Source organism: Symphalangus syndactylus, chromosome 10 (genome assembly GCF_028878055.3).
Source record: "Symphalangus syndactylus isolate Jambi chromosome 10, NHGRI_mSymSyn1-v2.1_pri, whole genome shotgun sequence".
Classification (NCBI taxonomy): domain Eukaryota; kingdom Metazoa; phylum Chordata; class Mammalia; order Primates; family Hylobatidae; genus Symphalangus; species Symphalangus syndactylus.
The window spans coordinates 119,836,649-119,855,211 of NC_072432.2; the positions used below are offsets into that span (position 1 = coordinate 119,836,649).

An 18,563-nucleotide genomic window follows, 5' to 3' on the forward strand; every position below is an offset into this window, starting at 1 on the left:
TATGTCCTTAAAAACTTATTTTCTTTGGTGGCCTGACCCTTATCAACTGACTGCACCATTATATAACTCATCACAAGGGAACTGGCTACTACTTTAGCTAGCGATTCTTTATGTCTTGTGATCTGTGTAACAAGGCAATCTTACATTTTTATAACACTTAACTTTTTGTAGTATGCAAATTCTTTTCCTCTCCAACAACACTATTCTGAGGTAATTGGGGCAGCTTTTTATAAACCCAATTTCTCAGATAGTGTATTAGTCTGTTCTCAAACTGCTAGAAGGACATACCCAGGACTGGGTAATTTATAAAGGAAAGAGGTTTAATTGACTCATACTTCTGCAGAGCTGGGGAGGCCTCAGGAAACTTACAGTTATGCTGAAAGGGGAAGCAAACACATCCTTCTTCACAGGGCAGCAGGAGAGAGAAGAATGAGGGCCAAGTGAAGGGAGAAGCCCCTTATACAACCATCAGATCTTGTGAGAACTTACTATCACGAGAATAGCATGGGGGAAACTGCCCCCATGATTCAATTACCTTCCACTGGTCCCTCCCACAACACATGGGAATTATGGGAACTACAATTCAAGGTGAGATTTGGGTGGGGATATACTCAAACTATGTCAGGTAGGAAATGCAATTCCTCATAGAGATATTCAGTGACATGGTCAAAGGGGTTACTGACAAAGCTGGAATGCACCCTGGAAGGCCCTCCGTGATTCATTATTTTTTGTTATTTCCACTCCTTCCCCCCTGCTTTTCCAATGCATTTTTATTCATACTTAAGTCATGATTCAGGGCTCCAGGGTGAGGATCACCATGTACCCAGGTTCCCCTTTGCCTGGGAGAAGGATGAAGGATGTAGGAGGGGTAAGATGCAGCCAGTTCAGATCTTTCCAGGAAATGTGCCTTTAGCCCAGGTGTCATCCTAGGCTGAAACCCAGGAGCAGGGCAGAAGAACTTATACACACACTGGTATCATTCACACATAGAGACATCACCCCCTTCAGTGGTTGTTGCCTTCTCACAGAGGTGGAAGTCCAGAAAGTTCTGCCAGCAGTTCCTAGTCTGGTTGGGGAAGCATCTGTCAAAAGGGGCAGTCTTGTAGGTCTTGATTTTGGTGTTCATGTCTTTTGCCAAGGTGCTGACTTCTAAAGATGCTCATGATGAAGCTGGTAGTTCAGTGTGACCCTCAGCAAAGACATCAACGTTGGACCTCATTCCACTCTTTAATGAATCTGTTTATGTTTCAGTTAACGGAGCTACTGATCACTGACTCAGTGAGTCTAATCCCATGACCCTGACTGACAAAACATTGTAAATGCTAATCCTGCAAAAGTCCCTTCTACCGTTATCTACACCTTGAAGAGAAAACCCACCGAACTGAACAATGATGATGTTCTCACACAGCATCACTGCCTTAGGAAGAAAATTTCAAATAATCCATCACCTAGTGTGAGTATTTCCACAAAACAGTAGCAAATTTCACTAAAAACTGTCATTAAACACTTTAAGAAGAGAAGTGTAGCGAGTTATTTAGGCTACATAAACCAAAACCAAAGTGATATTGTTGGTCTGGTAGCTCTTTCTTAAAAGTGCAGATAACACATATAAGAGCAAATAAGTAGCGTCTTATAGGCCAAGTTTGCAAAAATAAACTACAAAGAGATGTGAGAAATTTTAAACAAAATCTCTGCTCATTGTTCAGAAGGAGATTCTCTTCTCTGTGCTCTTCAGGAGGGGCCAGCAGTGGTATTTGGGCTGGGTGGCAAGTGAAGGGGAGTGCTTAGGTCCCCTCAGGCTGTGGGCCAGTGAATGCAGTTCCAAAGAGCTGAGAGAAGGGCAAAGGACCAGCCCAGGAAGGCAGCATGGTACAGGGAAAAGCCCTTGGTTCCAGAATCCAAGGGTTTTGGTTTGAATCTCAGCTTTGCCACTTCCTAACTGGGTAATGGGCCCTCACCTCACTGTGCCTAATAGAGCTGTGATTACTAAACAAAGGTAGATATACAATGGCTAGTATATAAGAGCTGAGAGATATTTGTCCTTGTCAGTAGAAAAAAAAAGCATATAGAATTCACCTTCCTCTACCAGGCATGTGCCTGGACCTCTTCAGGCTTTTTAAAAAAGTTTTTAAAATTTATTTTTGTCTGACATTGATTATGTGGAATAAAATATCTCCAGGTGCAGTGCAGAATCTATGTGAAGAAGAACAGATAAGAAGAGAAGTAGTTACATTAAAGTCAAATTAAGAGTCCTATTAAAGTCTACAATAGCCATGCTGGGCATAGCAGCTCATGCCTGTAATCCCAGCACTTTGGGAAGCTGAGGAGGGCAGATCACTTGAGGCCAGGAGTTTGAGACCAGCCTAGCCAACATGGTGAAACCCCATCTCTACTAAAAACACAAAAATTAGCCAGGTGTAGTGGTGCATGCCTATAATCCTAGCTACTTGGGAGGCTGAGGCATAAGAATCGCTTGAGCCTGGGAGGTGGAAGTTGCAGTGAGCCGAGATGCACCACTGCACTCCAGCCTGGGCGACAGAGAGAGACTGTGTCTCAAAAAAATAAATAAATAAAAAATAAAAAAGTCTACAGTAGCCACTGGGCTAGATAGCCTGAGGACTAACCAGTGCCTACAGTGGGGATGTGTTTTAGCACAGGGAAAAAAGCTTTGCTTTATGAGACAATTTTGCAAGGGCTATTCTGACACACACCTGAGTGAGCTGACATGTTTGGAGAAGGCTCAGTGAGTAGAAGCTCAGTACCTCCCATGTATGCTCAGAATGTTCCCACTTTTACTGCCTTTGATTCCTATCTCAATACATTACTTTAGTCTCTACCAAAGTAATAGAGAAGACAGAATTAGAATTGTCTTTCAGTGATTGTATGCAGTGCAATGTACAACCAGGACAATTCTGTTGTTTTTCCGGCTTGAGTTGCTCCAGTTGGCTGTCTATACAAATCACAAGACTTGTATTTCTCAGGACTGTGCAAAGTTAAGCCAAGTAGTTGAGTACAAACTTGGACAAGCGTTTAATGATACAGATGTTCTACACCATGTTTTCTTTTTTTCAGGTACCAGAAAGCTACGTGGTTACTTTCTTTAGTTTATAAGACCACATGTAAGTACTTTGGACAATTGATGTATTTTTCCTTTTTTACATTCAGATATTTAACAAAGCAAGGCACAGGTCTAGGCTTTGTATGAATCTATATCTGAAGAAGCCAAGTTGGAGCAGCTTACAAGCAGATCCAAGTCACTGACGCCACCTTCCGAGGCTTAGTGATGGGTAGAAAATCCAGACCCTTTACCCCGCTGCTCATCTGAAATAGAGGACAATAACTGGAATCTCTATGCTCTCCAATAATGTAGGACTTGACTTTGAGTCTCCTCAATTTAATTGAACAAATATTTATTCAGGACTTACTACTGTGCTTAGGCCCTGAGGCTTCCAAGCTGATAAAGACTGATTCAGGTTAGGCCTATGGAATACAATTTAGAGCTTACAAGATGATCACCTAAGCCACTTCCATCATTCAGCTGGTGAAGAACTGAGGCCTGGAGAGAAGGAAGCTTCCCAAGCGCACAAAGAAAGGGAGAACCAGGGTCATTCAAAAATTTGAAATGGTAACAATGTAGATGCCATTACTATCAAAGAAGTGGTAGAAGATAAAGGTACTGTGTGCAAGTCCCTATTCTGTAGCTTTGGGCTTAGATGTGGATCCATTCCTCACCTGGACACAGAGGAAAGGCCTCCCTCCTTAATGTCTGCATAGGGCCACCCCCTCAGGTAAACCACCAGTGTGTCCTCTAATGTGTCCCCTCAGCTCTGGAACCAGAGTTAAGGCCACCTGACCCTCACCATGTGACTAGCTCTATCCTGGACAAGTCAGATATTAAACCCAGTATAATGAAAACCAGGTCTTTACATTAGAGATTTTTGTTATTTCAATAGATATCAAGATAGACTTGCATGCAAACTTGTGCATTTAAAGCATATAATATAATGATGGACTATGCATGCTAATTATATTAGAAAGTAATAAGGGTGCTAGTTAAGTGGTGCTTCACTTCTCTATGAAGAATTTTATTTATTTATTTATTTATTTATTTTGAGATGGAGCCTCGCACTGCGCCCAGGCTGGAGTGCAGTGGCACAATCTTGGCTCACTGCAACATCCGCCTCCCGGGTTCAAGTGATTCTCCTGCCTCAGCCTCCTAAGTAGCTGGGACTACAGGCTCCTGCCACCATGCCCAGCTCATTTTTTGTATTTTTAGTAGAGACGGGGTTTCACTGTGTTAGCCAGGATGGTCTCGATCTCCTGACCTCGTGATCCACCTGCCTCGGCCCCCCAAAGTGCTGGGATTACAAGCGTGAGCCACCACGCCCGGCCTGAAGAAGTTTTTTGACTTCCTGAACTTCAAACTGGAAAACCAGCCTCCTCTGACTGTACCTGTACAATGATTTTGGTCCTTTATTGGGCTTAATTACACGCTAGTCTCCACCTTGAAGTCAGGGTCTGTTCCTGTCTGGTGCCTAGTAGACTCGCAATGTTTCTTGAATAAAGTAAATAAAAGATATTTTGAGATCTTAGTCCACTCTGGGGTGGCTTCCCAGAAGAGAAAAGCTGGGATTTATTTTAAGACATGGAAGTAATTTGGCGGAAGGAGGCATATTTCTTCCTTAGTGCCCTCACCAAGCCTAGAAAATAGGAGCAGGTCTTGGGGTGGGGTGGTGGGGTGGTGGGCAGGGTGTAGGGGGAAGAAAGGCACAAACTATGTGATTCCCCTACGGCTAGAGAGAAGCTCTCGGAGGCAGGCTAACTCTGCCAGGGTCAAGGAGAAAACAGGAATGGAAGCCTTGACCCTCGGTCCAGCCTCACACCACATGTTCTCTGTAGGAGACACCTTTGTACGGAGCTTTGCACTGACCTTGAGAAATAATTTCCATCTGGAATTCTGGGTGAATCACAGGAAGGCAATCTGCAATTTCTCAAGTTTGCACTTGGCTGGGATTGTCGAATCTATGTTCTAACCCTTATGAAACACTGTTGCTCAAGAACATTCGAATGGATGCAATATTCGTAAATTAAAAGTCTGCTGCTTTAATTCCCTTCCAATGGACACAGTTAGATATATAGCGAAGTCACAGTTGGATGCAGCTGGAGGTTTGACTTTGAGAGGATGGGAGACTGGAAATCCCTGGGCATTTGGTCAGCACAGTAGCAGAGTGCTAGGGTTTGGGAAAGTAGCGGTTGGGTAGGAGAGGCTGTCGCATGCAATATTTTTCTTTCTGGTATTTGTCCCGGGAGATCCATATTGACACCTGAACTTTGTGACAGAGCCGAGCCCTGCTCCACTGGCTTCTATACAAACAACATGATGCAAACCAGCTGGGGTCAAAGCAGTTACCATGGAAACCCTAGACTTTGGTTTGGAAAGTAAAAGTAAAAAACATTTATGATGACCACAGCAATGGTTTGTACCAATGCGCTTCTTGGGAAGTTTCTTTTTTATCCTGAACTTTAGCGTTCTTTTTTTTTTTTTTTTTTCTTGCCCTGTGGAATTTGGCAAAAGAAAAATTTAAAATCAGATTGGAAATATTACCTTCCCCGTTAAATAGCTAAAACAGGAAGTCTTGAGTTATTCAAACCATATTTGCTAAAGACAAATTTAACTCTAAATGGAGAAACTGCTTAAAGGTCAAGTTTTGTCTTGGATACTTTGAAAGAGTTGCTAAGCATTTTTGTCCCCTATGGAGGCTGGGTTGACACCAGGAGGTGTTATTTGTGTTATTTCCCCTCAACCATTTTTCCACCTCTCAGTAATGACAGGAGAATTATGGCTATAGAGAGCAAACACAGCCTTATGTGGGCATGATCAGAGTTGTAGCAAGCCAGTCACGATAGCAGGAATAGGCTGGTTGCATGAGTGCACTGGGCAAAGAATACAGAGGACATTAAGGGCACCAGAGAGAACAGGTTCAATTTCTACTCTGTCACTTACTTGCTGCATGATCCTGGGCCAGTTACTTAACCACCCTCTACCACAGTTTCCTCAGGTTGGAAATGAGAATCAAAATGCCCAACTGCTCCCAAATGTTCACATGGATTCAATGAAATAAAGCACATAAAGCACAAACTGAAATCCAAATGGAAAGCAATCACAAAAAGAATCCAGCGGAAGGGAAGTGGGAAGTAGCAGGCAGATCAGGCTGACAGGTTGGCTTCAAGTGACTGTTCCAGTCTCAGAGGACCACAGTCTCAAGGCCACCTACAGTTCCCTTTACCCCCCACTGTCTGAGCCACCAAAGCCTACCCCACTCTTGCACCTCCTTTCTTACTCCTTTCCAACTGTGAAGGCATCGGGCTTTCCCAGATATCCTTTGCATTCAAATCCTCTCAACCACCACCTGCAGATTCCCCTTCTTCTGTACTCATTTTTATTTTCTTGGAGAAAAACAAAAACAAAATTGGACCCTTGTTGGAGCCCTTGATGGTGACAGCATAATCTTTCATCCTTCTGCTTTGTCCTCTCAGGTCCTGGCTCTGTTCCTCACCTCCACATTCATTTCCACATCCTCCATGACAAGCCTCCCGTCCCTAACATTCAGCTGAAACTATTCCTAGGTCCCAAACTCCTACCCTAGCACAAAAGAAAGCTGGTGGCATTCCTATTTAGTGACATCTCTTCCCGACTCTGCATCAGCTTTGATAGGTCACAAATGACCTCAGATTACTAAACACTATTTTTTTTCTCGTTTGCTTTCCCCTTGACTTCTCTGTTGCATTTGACATTGGCGCCACTTTCTCCTCACTAAAATTCTCTCTTCTTTTTGTTGCCAGGATTTTATGCTGTGGTGAGTCTCCCACTTTTCCAAAACGTCGTGCGATTTCTGTTTGTTTTTCTTCTGCCTACTCATGCCAACATATTGTAACATTCAGCCCTCCTTAGGAGATGGCCCATTCCTTTAGCTTTGCTATTTTCTATTCCCATGACTCTCATCTCAAGAGCTGTCCTTCACCAAATGCCAATTATTTCTGCTGATCTCTAGGTCAACCCTGTCCAACAGAACATTCTGAGAGGATGGAAATGTTCTATGCCTGGGCTGTTGAATGCAGTGGACATTAGCCATATGAAGCTATGAAGTACTTGAAATGCAGTTAGCCTGACTGCAAAACTGAATTTTTAATTTTATCCAATTTCAATTTCAATTTAATTTATTACATGTGGCTAGAGGCTACCATATTGGACAGCATAGTTCTGGATAGTTTCACTTAAACACCATCATTTCAGGCAAAATATGATCAATATTAAAGGTTTTCTGGAACCAACTCCTCTCCCAGCACCTCTGTCTATGGACAACTACTCCCTACTGCATGCAAAGCTCAAAAGCCTCTTTTATTAATTCCACTCTGATTCCTCAGACGCAGTCTCTGATTCCCATTAACCTGCCTTGAAATATCCCTGTTCTCTCCCCGACCTTCTGTGTTTTGCTGCCACACCCCTGGGCAGGTCCTCATTCAAACCTAAACAGCTAGCCTGAATCTCTCACTTCAACACATCTTGCCATCACTGCAGACCAGATCTTATTCTAACACTGCTCTGCAATGTGGCTTCCGTGCCTCAAACCCCCAGTGGCTCCCCACTTCCTCTGATTTCATGGCCAAAACCTTTGTCTGGTTTTCAAAAAGACACCCAGAATAATATTGTCCCTGGTCTGGGTCAATAATATTGTCCCACCAAGTCTGGACAATAATATTGTCCCACCAAGTCTGGTTTTCCGTGACTCTCTCTCTCCCTCTCTCTCTCTCCACACACACACACACACACACACACCACTTGAGGATTATCTCACAAGCTCATGAATGTGCTGTGTTCACTACTGTCTTAGAGCTTCTATTGGCTTTTCACATCCTCTATTGGCTTTTCAAATTCTACCTTTCAAGACCCAGTTGAAGACTCCTTCCCTCTATGGAAACTTCCCTAATTAAGACCTACCTGGCATAGCTCCCCTCTGGATTCCTAGACCATTTATAATGAGTGTTATCTTGTCCTGATGACTATTGTTTCACGTGTGTTATCCTTTTCCGCAGATTAGACTTGAAGAAAGTGGCTCTTCTTCTTCCTGACCTCCAGAAGACTTAGCTCAGAACTGAGCCCCCAGCAGATGCTCAGTGCTTTGTGAACATGTCTTGATTAATCAGCAAGTGCAGGATAAGAACTGGATGTGACAACATCTGAGAGCTCAGTGAACATGAGACTCGCCTTGTTAATAACTTACTCTCTTTGTCCCCTAGTTTCCTGTTCATCCCTCTATTTCTCCTGGCCCTTTCCAGCTTCAATTCCTCTCATTTGTCCACTTCTTCCCTTTGTCCAGTAAACCACATGAGCTAATCAGGGTTGGAGTAGAGAGTGCAGGATTGTCTATTTTCTCTTGGAACTGATGGCCATGGTGAACACCTTGTCTGCCATATGATCAACATGGCTCTATGAGGCAGTTAAAACTATATAGACAAATTTTTTTTGTCAGATAAAATGAGGATAAAAATACCTCCTCATCAACATATAGAGGAACTATGGAATTAAATGAATAATGAGTAATGGGCTAAGAATATAGGATTGGATGTACCAGAATCACAGTGCAACTGCCTCATGGAAAATCTGGGCATTTTCGTCTTAAGGGATGATCCAGAAGGGCAAAGTTTAAAACAAAGGAACTGATTCAAGTGCAATATTTTACATTTTTTACATTGTGTAAATATCTGAAGGAATTCACAAACAGACCACAATGGCTGCAGAGACACAGTGGTAAAGTGCTTAATAAATTGGCGAACACGTGTTGTGCCATAAATGTTAGGTGCATAAAGCAAATTATGATTATTTGTTTCCCTTTGTGTTTTTCTAATCAAAGATTTAAAAATCATGGGAGTTTTGAGCATCATGAGATAACCAGTGTTGTGATACAGGTCCACCATTCCTTTTCCAAAACCTTTGGTATTAGATGTGTTTTGGAAATCAGGAATTTTCAGATTTTATAAAGGTCATCTGGATCATATGTTGTATATTGTATACTACTACCAGTGGGATATGGGTTAGCACCCTACAATCAAACACACAAATATTTCTGCAACACAACATGTAAAATATAAAATCTACAAATGGACTCACCTAAGTTCAGATTGAGTTCACTGCCAAATGAGTTCTGATAAGGTCAGATTTTGGCCCTAAATTATTAATGGAGAACTTTCGATTTTCAGAGTTTTTGAACTTAGGAATACAGACATTGTGTACCTGTCCTATTCTATATCTTTTTTTTTTAAAAAAGAGGTAGTCTTTTTGAAAGTTTCTATTAAACTTTTAGAGATGTAAAAAATAGTGGGTAGTAATTACAGAACTTACTACAAAGCTACAGTAATCAAAACAGTGTGGTACTGTCATAAGGATAAAGGACATATGAAATGTGGAATACAATTCTATTTGATGGAATAGAATTTAGACTCCAGAAATGACCTCACTATGGTCAGTTGAATTTCGACAAGGGTGCCAAGACCATTCAGTGGGAGAAAGAATAGTTTCTTTAATAGATGATGCTTGGACAGCTGGATTTCTACATGCAAAAGAATGAAACTGGAAGCTTACCTCCTGTCATGTATAAAAATTAAAATGGATCAAGGACCTAAGTGTAACTATAACTCTTAGGAGAAACTATAACTCTTAGGAGAAAACATAAGGATACATTTTTGCAGCTTTGCCAGGGGTCTCCGATCTTTTGGCTTCCCTGGACCACAGTGGAAGAAGAAGAGTTGTCTTGGGACACATATAAAATACAGTAACTGGTGAGCTAAAAAAATTGGAAAAAATCATAATGTTTTAAGAAAGTTTATGAATTTTTGTTGGGCTGCATTCAAAGCTGTCCTGGTCATGGGTTGGACAAGCTTGAATTAGACAATGATTCCTTGGATATATGACACCAAGAACACAGGCGACAAAAGAAAAAGTAGATAAATTGGATGTCATAAAAATTAAAGACAGCTGTCCACCAAAGGATACTATCAAGAATGTGAAAGGGCAACCCACGAATGAAAATATTTGCAAATCAAATATCTGACCAGGGTCTGGCATCCAGAATATATTAATAACTCCTGCAACTCAACGATAAAAAGACAAATAACCCAATTAAAAAATGGGCAAAGGATGTGAATAGATATAACTCCAAAGAAGTTATATGAATGGCCAAACATGCACATGAAAAGACACTCAGCATTATTAGTCAGTAGGGAAATGCAAAGCAACATCACTAGAGATACTATTTCATGCCCACTAGGATGGACATCATTTTAAAAAATGACAAGTAATGGTGAGGATGTAGAGAAACTAGAGCCCTCAAACATTGCTGGTGGGTATGTAAACTGGGGAATTTGCTGTGAAAAACAATTTGGCAGTTCCTTAATTAGCTAAATGTAGAAGTTCCATATGACCGAGCAATTCAACTCCTAGGGGTATACCTGAAAGAACTGAAAACTGGTACTCAAACAAAAACTTGTACATGGATGTTCATAGCAATGCTACTCATAGTGGTGACAAGACAGAAATAAGTTAAATGTCCCTCAGTGGAGCAATGGATAAATAAAATATGGTATATTCATACAAATAAATAGTATTCAGTCATACAAAAGAATGAAGTCCTGAAACACATACCATAACATGGATGAAGCTTGATAACATTATGCAAAATGAAGAAGTATCCACAAAAGGTCACATATGTGATTCCATTCATATGCAGTATCAGGAATCAGCACATCCATACAGATTGATGGCTGCCAGGGACTTGGGGAGTGGGGAATGCAGAGTGATCGCTAATGGGACCCAGATTTCATTCTGGGGTCATGAAGTGCTTTGGAACTAGATAGTGGTGATAGTTGGATAACATTGTCAATGTATTAAATGCTACTGAATTTTACAATTTAAAATGGTTAAAATTGTGAATTTTACGTTATGTGAATTTAATTACAATAAAAAAAGAGAGTAGACAACTATTTCCTCTTTGGGGACCTCAAGGCATCAGGAGACCTCAGAGTTTGTTTGGCTCATGTGTTTTGTTTTGTTTTGAATCACTAGCTAAGATGTTGGCAACACAGTAAACAAAATCTGAACAATAATAATAATTGATGTCTGCTTTAAATGTGCTGTTTCTAATGTATTTTTGTAAATTTCAGGAATTCCTGTAGCATAAACAAGAGTTTGTTAATCTTGGCACTATTGCCATTTTGGGCTGGTTAATTCTCTGTTGTGGGGGCTGTCCTGTGGTTGTGGAACATTCGGCAGCACCCCTGGTCTACCCAACACAATGCCAGCAGCATCTCCCACCCCAATTGTGACACTATGACAAAAAGAGGTCTTGGGCCAGGCACAGTGGCTCATACCTGTAATCCTAGCACTTTGGGAGGCCGAGGTGGGTGGATCACTTGAGGTCAGGAGTTTGAGACCAGCCTGGCCAACATGGAGAAACCCCGTCTCTACTAAAAACCTACAAAAACTTAGCCAGGCGTGGTGGCAGGTGACTATAATCCCACCCACTCAGGAGGCCGAGGAAGGACAATCGCTTGAACCCAGGAGGCGGAGGTTGCAGTGAGCCGAGATAGCACCATTGCACTCCAGCCTGGGCAACAGTGAGACATCATCTCAAAAAATGAAACAAAACAAAACAAAAACACTAACAAAAACAAAAACAAACAGAAAGAAAAACGTCTCCAGACCTTGCCAAGTCCCTCCTGGAGGTCAACATCACCCCCGATTGAGAACTACTGATGTGACCTCTTTAGGAAAAGTTTATTATCCTGGGATTTTATCCTCTCCTAAAGTTTCTTTTTAAAAACCCATTTCTGAGATTGTTCTTTAGTAATTTCCAAATGACAGCAAACTCATGAAACAAAACAACATGAAAATTCCGGGTAAATGTCAAAAACCTTTTTCATTAAGGGGAACTAAACTACGCAGTCCACTTGTAGACAGTAGGTTTCTCACTGGCAACGAATGCCCTGGCAATAAGCTAAATGTGGATAGCACATAAAAAAAGTGAATGTGCAATGTTCCCTTTTCAAACCCTTTTTGGGCAAAGACAACTGCTCTGCCAGCATTCCAGTATAATGACAGCTCATGTGCCCTTTGTCAACCTTGCCTACTTCTTCTTTGAAAATACAAACCACACTTCTTCCCAAACTTCTTCTGATACCATCTAATGAGTCTGGGATCAGACACTGTTAGCACAGAGAGCAACCTGTGCTCCAGATCCCCCTCAGCAGCCGCTGCCAGCAGGAAGGGAGGGCTGAGTGTTCAGGACGCAGGGTTCCCTGGCTGCTTCACCAGCGCAGTGCTGCCTTTATCCATTTTATGTCTTGGGTTTCTGAGTGGGATTTATTTTGCACAAAGAGTTCTGAAGCTGAGAAGTTTGAAAGCCGCTGGCTCAACCCAAGCCCCTCTCCTACAGATGAGAACACCAGAGTGCAGAGCGAAGGGCAGTACCAGGTGTGATTCCAGGGCTTTTAACTATAGCCAGGCCCCTTTCCTCTGTTCCAGGGAAGGCAGCCAGGCAGCTCCTGCAAGATGTCGCTAATCCCTTGTGTGCCTCAGTTTCCTTATCTCTACATGAGCGTAGCAACCTCTATCTTCCTGGCTACTTCCGGGACTTAAATTAGACGTGGTAAGTGCCATGCAAGTACCACTAATATGGATGGAAAATTTGTGACCACACCAAATCCACATGTTGAAACTCTAACCACCAGTGTGATGGTGTTAGGAGGTGGGGCCTTTGGGAGGTGATTAGGACTAGATGATGTCATGAGGGTGAACCCTCATAATGAGATTCATGCGCTTATACAAAGAGGAAGGTACTAGAGCTCTCTCTCTCTCTCTTCATCAGGTGAGGATGCAGGGAGAAGGCAACCATCTGTGACCCAGGAGGAGAACCCTCACCAAGAGCCTGACAATGCTAGAACCCTGATCTCGAACTTCCAGCGTCCAGAGCTCTGAGAAATCAATGTCAGCTGCCTAAGCTGGCCAGTCTATACCTGCCCAGGTATTCCATTATGGCAGCCTGAGCTGACAAGGCTACCGCTTGACATCACACACATCCTCAGGTGTGTGAATGGTTTCACTTCTTTTTTACTAGGAAAAGAGTCATTAAACTCCACACGTTTCACACAATCCTCTTGTGATCGCAGCCACAAGGGAAAGCCCAGCTTACTGAACTGCGTAGGGATTCTGCTACTGTCTGACCCCACCGTTGTCTTCTTCTAACTGTTGAGAATCAAAGGCTGTAGGAGGATGGGTCTGCTTTGTCTTGAACCACAAACTTCTGAAGGACTGAAGGAGAGAATCGCACTGCAGGTGACTCACTTCTGCTTCACACTCTGATATCCCCATGAAAAGGAGCCTGCACACAGGCAGTGAATTCCAGACGGAGCTGAACTCTCAGGTCCTCTTTCTAAATTCTCAATCTATCTAAAAGAACACACATACAGGTGAAATTTTACCTCCCTGCTAAAAACCTTAGGGAAAGCCAATATTCATAAGCCAGAATCTCTGAGAAGTTTCTTGAAACTATAGTTTGGTTAGGACCAGCCTGAATAAAAACTGATGAATCCTCGGTTCACATCAACGAAAGATGGGAAAGATGGAATGGCTCCAGTTGCTTCTCAGGAATAGCCCTGAGGGCTTGAGAGAACAGAAACTGAGACTCACACACAGGATCAGGGCCAGCTTGTCAAAGGCAAATCTCAATGCTCACATCCAGAAAGGATGGGAAGGACCCTGAGCTTTCCCAGGCAAGGTCAGCAGATGAAGGAGGTTCTCTACAACAGGTGCCCAGGCGGTCAGTCATGCCGCCCGGAGGAGAGGGCACTACACACCCTGCACCAAACAGATAAGAGAAAGAGCCTTTGCTGTACAAAATCAAAACGTGTTACTTCCATCTCCTGAAGGATAAAGCGATCTGTACTCTGGCAGATTCGAATCACAACAAAGACAATCCATTTCCTTCTCCCGTTAATCTGGATCTGAAAGATTTGAAGAGGAACCTACCCAGTTTCAAACAAAGCCCATTTCAAATTTTAATACCAGGCCACCCTCTATGAGGTTGAACAAAAAGAGAAAAATACTGTTCCTATGAAAAGCTCCAGCTATTCAACAGAGGAGATCGATCTGAGGAATTAGAGCAAGTGTACACCTTTAAAATGGTGATGCGGAAGACGAGCTCTAAATTGTATTCAAACAAGACTTAAGCAGCTATTAGGCTCACAAAACAAGTGTAGGAGGTGATGAAGATGGACAGTGTGCCCACCATATGGGGTGGGATGGAGGGAATATGGAGATTGTGTATTACAAAAACCAAATAAGTAAAGTGGAACATGAACTTGAGAAATTCAAATGGAAATTAAAAAAAAAAAAGTAAAAAAGTGACTAATGAGAGAGAAATGCAAACAAACAAACAAACAACAACAACAACAACAACAAAAAACCGGGCAGGTATAGGAATTGAAATTCCAAGAGGAAGATCAGAGCAGAGGATGTCATCATTAAAGGAGACTGCCTTTGGCTTCAGAGCAAAAGGTGCACTGGATCTCAGGCAATAGTAATGAAAAGTTACCCCAAACAGAAGTCCCCAGGATATATACTTTTTAATTTAATAGAGAAAAAAATTTTATAAACATCTTAGTTGAAAAATAAATACATAAAGAGAGTACTTGACAAAAAAACAATAATCAAGGGGACCTCACATCCTTTGTGAAGCATTAAATGCCAAGAAACAAAGAAGCAACAAGAGTATTTTGAAATGCAAAAAACAAAAAACGAAAAACAAAAAAAAGCTTCACTTGAATTCTATGTCACATAAGTTGTCTTTCATGTGTTAAGGCTCAGGCCTGGAAGGGCTGAGAAAATGTGTTTTGCTTATATCTTTTTTGTTGTTGTTGTCAGAGACAAAGTGTTGCTCTGTTGCCCAGGATGCAGTGCAGTGTGGAAATCTCGGCTCACTGCAACATCTGCCTCCTGAGTTCAAGTGATTCTTGTGCCTCAGGCTCCTGAATAGCTAGAATTACAGGCACCACGCCTAATTTTTGTACTTTTAATAGAGACGGGGTTTTGCCTTGTTGGCTAGGTTTGTCTCAAACTCCTGGCCTCAAGTGATCAGCCCACCTCAGCCTCCCAAATTGCTGGGATTACAGGTGTGAGTCACTGCACGTGGCCCTTGCTTTTAACTTTGTTGGTAAAATTCTGTTTGGTGCTATAGTCTTCTCTAATATAATAATAAATATTTTAAATTTTGTGGGCCATACAGTCTCTGTAGCATCTACCCAAGTCCACCACTGTCGCATGGAAGCACCACAGACAATATGTCAATTACAAGGCATGGCCAACCCAGCTGGTAGTACTCACAGGCCATGATTTGCTGACCTCTGTTCCATCTGGGAGATTAAGAAAAATCCAGAGCACAGGAGTAAGTCATAATACATAATAGGAGGACAAAATGGTAAACTAAATTATAGAGAGATACAAAAGACAGGAGGGGCAATACAAAATTTAATGAAAATAATCTAGATTTAAATGCACTATTTTATTAACTAAAAGATAGAGGTTTTAAGGAGGAGGGAAAAGAAGAGTGTGCTAAACTTCTCACCTTCCATGGGCAAAGGTGGGTGGTGGAGTAACAGAACGGAAGGTTTAAACATGGTTTTGAAAAACTCAAAAGTTATGTCTAGTAAAATTAAAAACAGGAGACAAACTTTCCAAACCACCACAGAATTAAAAAGCAAAGAAAAAAATTACCCGTTTTATGAAAGACTGAAAATAGTGAAAACGAAGGAAGCATAAAGCCAGAAAGCATATGATAAGTTGACAAAAATCACACCAAATAATCTGTCACAATAAATGAAAATTAGTTAAATCCTTATTAAGGACAAATACCCAGATTAGAAACATGGATTATGAGAAATCCATTTGATGTGAAATACACAAGCTGCTATATAAAATGATGAACAAATGTGAACAAAAATAGATTAGAGATTGAAATATTAATTTTTTAAACGTGCATATCTGGAAAAATAATTAAATAGAACAAAAAGTCTATCTTTAAATGAAGATATTATTGATCTGATCTTTTATGCATGAGGCAAAAGCATAAACATATATAAAGCAAAACTTGTTAAAAATGTAAGAAATAGTGGGAAGAAACCTGGTAGCAAAGGGAAATTTTATCATACCTCTCTCAATATTTGGCAAGTAAAGTATATAATAGATAATGGTAAGATAAATAAAGATGAATGGATAAAGAGGATCTGGAAAACACTATTAATGTTTAGTTAATATATACACTAAAGATTAAATCTATTAAGTGTGTTATTTGTTGATTACATATTAAGTCATTAAGAAAATCTCAATAAGTCCCATAAGCTAAAAATTATTGAGCTCACACTCTCTGACCACAAAGCATTAAATTAGAAATTACATTTGAGAAAGTGGGAGATAAAATTACCAATTATTTTCAAATGAACAAACAACAATGACAACACAATGAATCCTTTCCTGTCTACACAGGACAAGGGAAATATTAAAAGCGGGAAGACAGACTGATTGGATGAGAGCCCTGCCTACCCAAACATAAGGGAAGAAACTAAACTTTGCTTACAAGCAAATGTACAGCTTGGATTGTTTTTAATCTTAGACAACAAAGAAAATACATGAACTAAACATTCTGGGTAAGCTAATATTGAAAAGCAAAATATAACCAGAAAATAAAAGAGAGAAATCTCTAGAGATTACATTAATGCACTGGAAAAGAGATTAAAATGACTAATAAATTCAGGACTTAGATTCTTTGAAAAAAACTAATAAAATATACAGACTTTCAGAAAGTCTGGTTGAAGACAAAAAGAAAGAAGAAAGATCGCAAAGAAATAAAAAGTTATAGAATTTCATGTAGAAGTCTATGCTAAAAACTTGAACCTCAATGAGAAGGCAAATGGAAAATACGAAAATAAAGATTATCAAATCTGACAATCAGAACGGACCACTATCCATGGAAGAAATAGAAAACAATCTCAAAGAAATGCATCCATAAAAGGAGCTGGGCCCGAATGTTTTATAGGCAAGTTTTTCAAACCTTCAAGGAACACATAATTCTTACGTTATTTAAGCTGTTACAGTTCATAGAAAAAAAATGAAAAGTGTCACAATTTGCTTTATGATATTAACATAAACTTGCTACCAAAATGTAACAAAGACAGTGCATTAAAGTAAAACAATAGACTCATTTCACACAGAAATATAGATGCAAATGAGAAGTGAAATATTTCCTGTGATACAGCAATATGAATAAGGGTGATGTCACCTGATTGAGTAGAATTTAATCCAAGAATACATGGATAGGTTAATAATATGAAATAAAACTTTATCAAATCAATGTCAATGAAAAAAGATTATATTGATGGCTATCAATAAAGCAAATGTTTAATTTAACAAAATTAAAAATTCATTTTTGATTGAAGTATATTAAAAATGCAAACAAATTAAAATACATTTTAAATCTAGATCTGTATAGTTTTGTAAACTCTAGAAAGATATTTCTTTGATATGATGGAGTATATCAATCTAAAACCAATGGACAGTGTCATACCTGTCAAAATATCAAAGCAGCATTTGCCAACTTCATTGTTATAATCAATTTTCCAGGAGATGTTAGCAGATGTGCTTAAAAGTAAAGTATAAACAATAGTTCAAAAGTAGTTTGGGAAGTAAATGGAGTGACAAAATGAATCCAGAGTTTTCTTGGCAGAAAGAATGTACAAGAATAGACAAAATAATTTTGAAAAAGAATATTCATCCAGGCCTTAAACTAGAGAATATTAAAATGTATTATGCAACCACAGCCATTAAAGTAATGTGACAGCAATACTAGAGCAGAGAAACAGATAAATGGAAGAGAGTGTGTTCCAAAATAGATCCAAAATTCTTTTTAATATAACAAATGTGGTTTTCCAAATAAGAAAGGAAATGATGGATTATTTGATAAGTCTTTTGAGACTATCTGGCTAACCATTTCAAATAAATACAGTGAGGCATAATCTACCAAAATACAAACACGAATTCCAAGTAGATTACAAATGATGCTCTAAAAGAATGAGGAGGAAACAGACTTACATTGTGGAAGGTCTCTCTGAGCATCCCTGAGAAGGCACATTCCATGAAAAAACATGAAAATATTTGACTATATAAATATTTTAAATGTCCAAACATTTGTAAAAACCATAAAACAACAAAATGCAAATAACCAAGTGGAAAAGATAGTTTTAAATATGTATAAGTATTATAATATTTTAAAATATTCCTCATCTTTATTCTTTTCTTAGTAAACCTCTCTCTCTCTCTCTCTCTCTCTTTCTCTGCTGTCCACTTGGCTTTGCTATTCCATAGAAGGTGGATGCCACTCTGGAAAGGAGGAGAAGTGTCCCCTTTAGCCAGACTAAGGAAGAGGAAAGACTTTCCTGTCTTCCCCGAGGGACTGTGAGAG

General features: G+C 40.2%; 1 protein-coding gene and 1 pseudogene across 3 annotated transcripts in view; both read right to left on the minus strand.

The window, feature by feature from the left end:
- ADRA1A (adrenoceptor alpha 1A) overlaps positions 1–18,563 on the minus strand; it is a 116,026-nt gene that overhangs the window by 84,074 nt on the left and 13,389 nt on the right. The window lies entirely within an intron of this gene.
- Positions 617–1,219, minus strand: LOC129491945 (cytochrome c oxidase subunit 6B1-like; annotated as a pseudogene).